We start from the raw sequence: 8020 nt of genomic DNA, 5'->3' as shown, positions 1-8020 counted from the left end.
GCAGACCCTGGATTTAGATAGTGGCATGATATTTTCTGTCTTCTAATCTATCCTTTTCATAATGGTTTCCAACATTCTATTAGCTTCCTTGACTGTTGCTGCACATTGAGTGGATGTTTTCAGAGAACTATGCGTGATGACTCCAAAATCTCTTTCTTGAGTGGTAACAGCTAATTTAGACCCCATTGTATAGTGGGGATTATGTTTTCCAATGTGCATTACTTTAAATTTATCAACATTGAATTTCATCTGCCATTTTGTTGCCCAGTCACCCAGTTTAGTCCAGTGAGATCCCTTTGGAACTGTTCAATCAGCTTTGGACTTAACTAACTTGAATAATTTTTTATAGTCTGCAAACTTTGCCACCTCACTATTTACCCCTTTTCCCAGATCATTTATGAATATGTTGAACAGCACTGGCCTCAGTACAGATCCTTGGAGGACCCCATTATTTATTACTTTCCATTGTGAAAACTGACCATTTATTCCTATCCTTTGTTTCCTATCTTTTAACAGGTTACTGATCTCTGAGGGGACCATCCCTCTTATCCCATGACAGCTTACTTTGCTTAAGAGCCTTTGGTGAGGGACCTTATCAAAGGCTTTCTGAAAGGCCCAGTACACTATGTCCATTGGATCACTCTTGTCCACATGTTGTTGACCCCCTCAAAGAATTCTAGTAAACTGGTGAAGCATGATTTCCCTTTACAAAAGCTGTGTTGACTCTTCCCCAACAAATCCTGTCCATCTGTGTCTGATAATTCTGTTCATTACTGTAGTTTCAAGCAGGTTGCCCTGTACTGAAGTCAGGCTTACTGGCCTATAATTGCCAGGATCGACTCTGGAGCCTTTTTTAAAAATCGAAGAATGGGATGTGAGGCACAGACAGGACTTCCAGTGGTGATGCCTCTCTGCCCTTGACCAATCAGCACAGAGATGGGTTGGGAAATCCCATCCCTCTAATTCTCCCCAGACCACACCAAAGAGGCATATGCCACAAGTGTTTGTCTTTCCTTCTGGGGGGTGAGCTAGCCCCCATAAGCTTGATTGCAGCCTGCTCACATTCCCCTCCAACAGTCGGCCTCAATCTAGGCCTCCATGTAGGCCTGAGTGGGAGTGAGAGCCAATCAGTGGGGCCTTGAGGGCGGTAGGGTGCCTGATGCCCAGCCCAACCAGAGAGGGTACCTAAGTACTTAACCTTAGTACTTAACCATTGCCTGTTTGATAGCACCAGTCTGGAAACCCATCAGCCCTTGAGGTATGAAAGAGGGTGTCTTGTTTAAAGAGCCCACTTTCAGAAACTGTGAAAATGTGGAGCAGAAACTTGGACTCCTTCACCAACCCCCGTGAGAATGATGGAAGGTGTTTGAACGCTGACCATGCTCGGGCACTCACAGAGAAAGCTCTACATCAGTGGCAGTCATGAAGGGGGGCAGGGGGAGGCTGAGGGGATCTCTGTGACCCAGTTGCTGCTGGGGACTCTGGAAGCCGACCGGGAGACCTGATTGATTGTGAGGCCATCTGACATATGTGGTGCCCGCCTGTTGTCTGAACCTATGGAGGAGGACGCCTCATTCAAGGCTGTGGAGTCTCCCTCAAACAATGTGAACCCCGGAGCTGAGTCATAGGTAAATAGGACATAAAATACCTAGGGGCTGGACATGCTGGGGTATAGGAAGTGACCATGGCTGTGTAAATGTAAAAGGCATGCTTACCAGTGATTCTTTAGGGAAAATCTCTCAAAAGCTGTACGACACCTACTGGAGAACCTGGACGGTGTTAGAGTAGAGGATGCAGATGACACAGGCCCAAAGTGCTTTTCCCCTCCCCAAGACAAGCTGTTTGAGAGGACGTCGAGGATGAGAATGAGAACAGTGTAAAGGGGTCGCACTCATGTCTCGTGAGCGCCCCTGTCCGAGTGCATGGGCCTGCACTCTCTCTGTTTGTGGTGGATCTTCAGTGTCTCAGCCCTCCGGTCAAGTCACACACCATCTGTACGTGAAATAAAACCCCTTATGGGAAACAGTCTGACATGGGAGCCTTACCTCAGAGCCCTGCCCTGGTTGAGTCCCAGCGGCCAATCTGGAGTTCCCTCTCGCTCCTACTGGTCTCTGCCAGCACTGCTCTGTCTGAGGTCCTGTAGCTTCCTCAGCCAGCCAGGCACGCTATCCATGCGCCTCCAGATCCTGCAAGGAACTGAATGCTGTGCTGCACTGCAGCTCCTTTTATATGGGCCTGCTGGGCTCTGATTGGCTGCTCCCTGCAGCCCCTTTTTGATTAGCTGTGTCCCACACAGCTACTCGAGGCAGCTTGGAGGACCCTCTCCATTACCCTTTTCTGGGGCTGGTGTGGCAGGGCCATGAGGCCTCTAGCAGGGGGCCTCAGGGCCTGGTTCAGCTGCCACAAATAGCTATAAGGAGCTCACTAGGAACAGCGCTATCTGAGTCTGTGTCATGTCACAGTACCCTTAAACATTGCCACAGGGAGGAGCTTTTTGAAGATTGAGAGGGGTGTGTTAAAGATGTGCCAGGCCACTGACATCATGGCTGTGAACTGGACCTCAGTGGATATAAACCGTGAATTTCTGGCCCTTAATGTTGATCTTTGTCTGGAAAGCTTATTCAATGCTGTTATTGCCTTAGATTAGTCAATGCGCTGTCTGTGCTCATCCCAAGAAAACTTAGCTGAGGGGGAGGCCTTGCGAAATGCTGTGCAAACTTTGCAAAACAAAATGACCAGACGGAAGGCTGAGTGAGGGTGCAATCCATCCCATCATCCAGATAATTAATGGCTGCACGTCCACACCTGCCAGACCAGGGCAGGGTTTGTCTACCCGGTCACATCCCCCAGATTCTTCTGTGCTTAGAGCCACAGGTGGGGCTGTTGCTGCCAGACCTTGGTGTAAAGGGCATGCTGATAAGATCACACGTCAACTGCGTGTGCATCAAAGGGGCTGGTCCCAGTTACCCTGCTAGCAGGCCCAGAATACAGGCCGGGCAGCAGCTTTGGGTCTGCCTGGCTCCGTGGTGCCTCTCTTCTCTCTCTTGGATCTGGTTAGGCAGCTGTTTCTAGCACTCCCAGAGCCAGGTGTGCATGGGGTCATGCCGCGGGCTGGCAGGCCGAGTGGCCATACAGGCCTGGCAGCCTGCATCCCATGGGACTCCTCTCCATGCCGGCCTGGCGGGGCCACAGCGAAAGGGATGGGGCTGGCGGCAGCTGTTTCCGTAGCTTCATCTTCCTGCACAAGCTGCATAGCGGGGCTGCGGCTGCTTGCCCGGCCCAGGACTGGCTCCAGGGCCTTCCGCGGCAGAATGGAGCCCACCTGAATTGCGCCGGCCTGTGCAGTGCGGTGAGCATGCCGCACCGTGGGAACACGCCGACGGTTTTTGGAAAGCCATGTGTGTCCCTGCAGCACAGCGAGATCTACTGCAGGAGACAGGAGCATTCACACTAAACAGGAGAGGAAGAAGGGTAGCCAGCCACCTCACTGCACTGTATGATCGGATCCAGCAGGTGGTGCTCACGGGATGTAACGAACCCCATCCCAGGACAGTCCCATTGCAATCCCCCAGCCCCATGTTCTGACATGGGCGGCTCAGCTCTTGTTCTAAGAACCAACAAATCTGGATCTCAGTCTCCTGGGTCTGTGCCCCAGCTGGGCATTTTCCAGGTTTCCCCAATAGAAATGGAGTCTCACCCTGAGGGCAGCGGGTGGGAGATGCAGAAAGCATCTGGCCTGGCGAGGGTGGACACAACCGGAAGCTTGTACCGCTGGAATCCCAACGCTAGCTCTGACTGTTCCATCTCCCACTGGGGAGCCGGCCCGTGGGCGAGCAGCGTCTTCTGGAGGTTTTATATAGATCCAGCCCTTTTCCCATGCTGGGCAGCCCAGTCAAATTTTCCAGAGCCACAATGTTTTCACTCTTTGAATCCTCTGCTCGGCCTCTATCATTTTCTCTCTGAACAGAGCAATGACGTGTCCAGTGCAACAACCAGGGCTGTGTTTTGTTCCCATAGGAACTGCCAGACTGGATCAGGCCTGGGGTCCATCCACTCCTGTGTCTGTCTCAGACAGTGCCCAGCGCCAGGTGCTGCAGAGGAAGGGGATATTGTGCCCCCACATTAATTGTCTCCATGATCTCTAACAATTATAGCCTGGCTGAGGCCCTGCCCCACGAGGTTTAATATCCCTTCTGGAATTTTGGTTGCCATTCATTATAATGACGTGGAGATTCTCGGTATCTGTATAAACATCCAGGCCTTTTTACAAGAACCATTTTCAGGGCACAAACCCAGCAATACAATCTGCGTATCTGCCATGTAGGCGCTCTGCGGATTCGGTCTCGCTAACTGCCAGCACCCAGTTCCAGAAATCGAGCACAGCCCCTTCCCCGCTGCCAGGTGGACACACTCCTCACAGCAGCAAGAGAAGTGGAATTGGGCCCCTCATCTCTGGGAAATCATATTTTCCCAATTATTATTCAGTTATGGGATTTCGTCCGCTCAGCCCCATTTGCAACAGCACAGAGCAGAAACAGCACAGGGAGAGTCCTGGAGGCAGAGTCTGCTCTCCGCACACGCAGTGCGCCTCGGAAGAGAACGGCTGATCTCCCCACTGCTGGTGCAAATGGACTTCGCTGTGTTGGAGTTAATGGAGTCACCCATTGCTGAGTTACTCCAACTGCTGCTTTGTCCCAATGGACCCCCGAGAACAAAATTTGACCTTTTCAGACACGTCAGAATCTAACAAACATGCTTCCTTCTTTCCCGTTATCAATAGGAAACGTCCCTACGTTACAAAGAAGGGCCGCAAAGCAGAAGAGGAATATATGTGTTTCAGTTGTCGGATAACCAATACGGACAGCCTTGAGCACATGGTGTTTGAGAACGACATGGGACTGTCACAGATTAGGCCATCTCCAGAATGGGAAGTTAGAGACACTTCCTTGCCCGTCTCGTGGCAGGGAATCTGGCAGTCAGCAGCTTTGAAGAACAAGTTTGCCTTATGCTCCCCGGTTTTGGTGCCTGTTTCTCATAACTGAGTGCACAGTTCCTTTGCCTCCAAAAGAAAATAAACGGATAGTAAAGGGTACTGCTTCTGTCTCTTTATCTTTAACTTGTCGTTAGCCTGGTGGCACCAGTTGCTATCAGCGCCTTTGATGCAAACTGGGAGATTCCATAGCTTGGTCCGTGCCAAGTGTTTATTGCCCAGACCAGAGTAAATGTCTGCTCGCTGCATGCTCCCACCTGTGGGCACAGCCCTCTGGGCCACTCATCTCCCAGAAGCCAGTGCCCATTGCAGCCACTTGAGTGCCATGTCTCAGCAAGGAACACTGTATTAACAGTGTAACACTGTTGGGGGGAGCAGGGGGAAGCAGCGAACATCATTCCGGGCTGTATTAGCAGGAGTGCTGTAAGCAAGACATGAGACGTAATTCTTCTGCTCTGCTCCGCACTGATTAAGCCTCAACTGAAGTATTGTATCGAGTTCTGGGTGCCACATTTAAAAAAAAAAAAAAAAAAAATTGGGTTTTTTTTAGTCTGGAGAAGACAAGGCTGAAAGGGGACATGCTAACAGTTTTCAAATACACCTCTACCTCGATATAACGCTGTCCTCGGGAGCCAAAAAATCTTACCCCGCTATAGGTGAAATCGCGTTATATTGAACTTGCTTTGATCCACCAGAGCGCGCAGCCCCACCCCCCTGGAGCGCTGCTTTACCGCGTTATATCCAAATTCGTGTTATATCAGGTCATGTTATATCAAGGTAGTGGTGTACATAAGAGGTTGTTACAAGGAGGAGGGAGAAAAATTATTCTCCTTAACCTCTGAGGATAGGACAAGAAGCAATGGGCTGAAATTGCAGTGAGGGAGGTTTAGGTTGGACATTAGGAAAAGCTTCCTAACTGTCAGGGTGGTTAAGCACTGGAATAAATTACCTAGGGAGGTTGTGGAATCTTCATCATTGAAGATATTAAGAGCAGGTTGGACAAACACCTGTCAGGGATGGTCTAGATAATACTTAGCTCTGCTGTGAGTGCAGGGGACTGGATTAGATGACCTCTAGAGGTCCCTTCCAGTCCTATGATTCTGGCGTGTTGAGATCTGGGTGCTGGATTCCGCTCATGATAAGGGGCTGGGGTTTGGAGCCAAGATCTTGGAGCTAGTATAGATGAGGCCCAGTGCATGTCTCTGCGTGGGGAACAAACGGGGTCACATTCCACATTACACGCCTGGGGCTTTTTTGCATATTATTTAACCAGAAAGCAAACCCTGGATTCCAGACTCCTTATGAGCAGTGACATGAGCTCCCACTGACTGCCCACAGCCACGCCCGGTAAAATTAATATTTACCTGTCTTCTATTTGCCTGGGGTTACTGGGGATTGCTCAGACATGTGCCCACATGAGTTCAATGGGGAAAATACCTTTTGCAATTACATTTGAGGCAAATAGTTTGACTTGCAGTTCTGGACATGTCACAGTTCAGGAATTTTCCATCCCGATCTGTTTCCCGGCCCCTGTGTGGGTGCAATAAATCACACCCGGTTTAATGCACAACAAATCTCTCCTCAGAAAAGCAAGACAACAGAGTCCTCAGCTCAGGAATGGGATTCGTGCCTCCTGCCCCATTGGCCATGCTGGAGGGGGCGGCTCAGAGTCCGGCCCCTAGACACAGCTGGAATCAGAAGAGGCTATGGACTCTCTCTCTCAAACCCACTCGCTATAGGCCCGATCCTTGGCTATCACTGAGTGTCCCTTGTGCTGCTCCAGCCAAGGGGACTCTGAGCTGCCTAGGATTCCCCAGCAGATGGCACAGCCGACTTTACGGCCCTGCTCACCCCAGCCAGCAGAGCGCTCCCTCGAGGGATGCTCCAGCACAACTGAGAGCAGCCGTTGGAGGAGCAGCACGCTACCCTGACTGCTGGACAGTGCTTGGCCAACACCAGCTGGGGAAGGGCCGTTCCCCTTTGCGAGACGATACTTGTGTTTTCTATAAACCAGTCGGTGACTGGGCTGACTTGCTTAGTGGATCTCAAAGCCAGCCGGAGGCTTGGTTATTCCCTTTGCAGCTTTGGGCTCAGTGACAAAGCGACCAAACAGAAGACGCTAATGCCGACCTTGTAAATGGCACTTCATGCCTGGCCGGTGCAGAGGGAGCGAGTGCCGAGAAGACTGACCAGTTGCTAGCTCTGTTTACAGAAAACAGAAACATGTTCTCACAGAAGAAAAGGCCTCTCTTGGCTGGTCCACTTCGCACTTCCCAGCAGTTAAGCTGGATGTACATTATTTCTGAGGAAGCTGCTGGGAAAAAGGGACAGACCCCTACTCTTATTTTCACATAAATGACGTATTACTGACGTATTATTTGTACTATGCTTGCGGTTTGGCGGAATAAAGGCAGCCTGCGTGCTGAGCTAAGTGTGGTAGTTTTCGGACTGCTACCCCAATGCATTGGTATGTATTGCAATAAACGGGCCTCAGGCTTGAGTCTGTGAACTAAAATCAATGCGTGGGTGACTTTTTCCACGACATTTCCCTGCTGACACAGCAGGTCAGGAGAGCTACAGGCATCAGATTTCTGAATCATTGACCAAGAGTGACCCAAAAGGTTTCAGTTTCGTATACACGCCTGTGACACTTTGGGGAATCTGTCGATGGACAGCTTAAGAATGCCAGTTTGCAGTTATGAACTCTCGGTATATCTGTATCTTTGTCAAACTACAGGCAAACGTGGGGCTTGTCTGTCTCCTGTGCTGTCTTTTTAGCTCCATGTTGGATGGAAGTCACAAGGGGTGGGACAGGCTAACAATGGAGGGTCATTAAACCTGGATGGCCCTCTAGTCACAGAGAAGTCCCCTTGGACAAAGAGTTAGCTACTGACAAGAAGAACCAGTCTGCCCAGGTGGGCTGGTAACTAGGCTATGGATCACCTGGTGAGGGGACCTTGATTATTGTATGAGGCTGCTCATGGAGTCATTTGACAAAAGGGACTGGAGGTTATAAAAGCCAGGGTCTCT

This window comes from Trachemys scripta, chromosome 3 (genome assembly GCF_013100865.1).
Source record: "Trachemys scripta elegans isolate TJP31775 chromosome 3, CAS_Tse_1.0, whole genome shotgun sequence".
Taxonomy (NCBI): Eukaryota; Metazoa; Chordata; order Testudines; family Emydidae; genus Trachemys; species Trachemys scripta.
Note: the sequence above shows the minus strand (reverse complement) of the source record.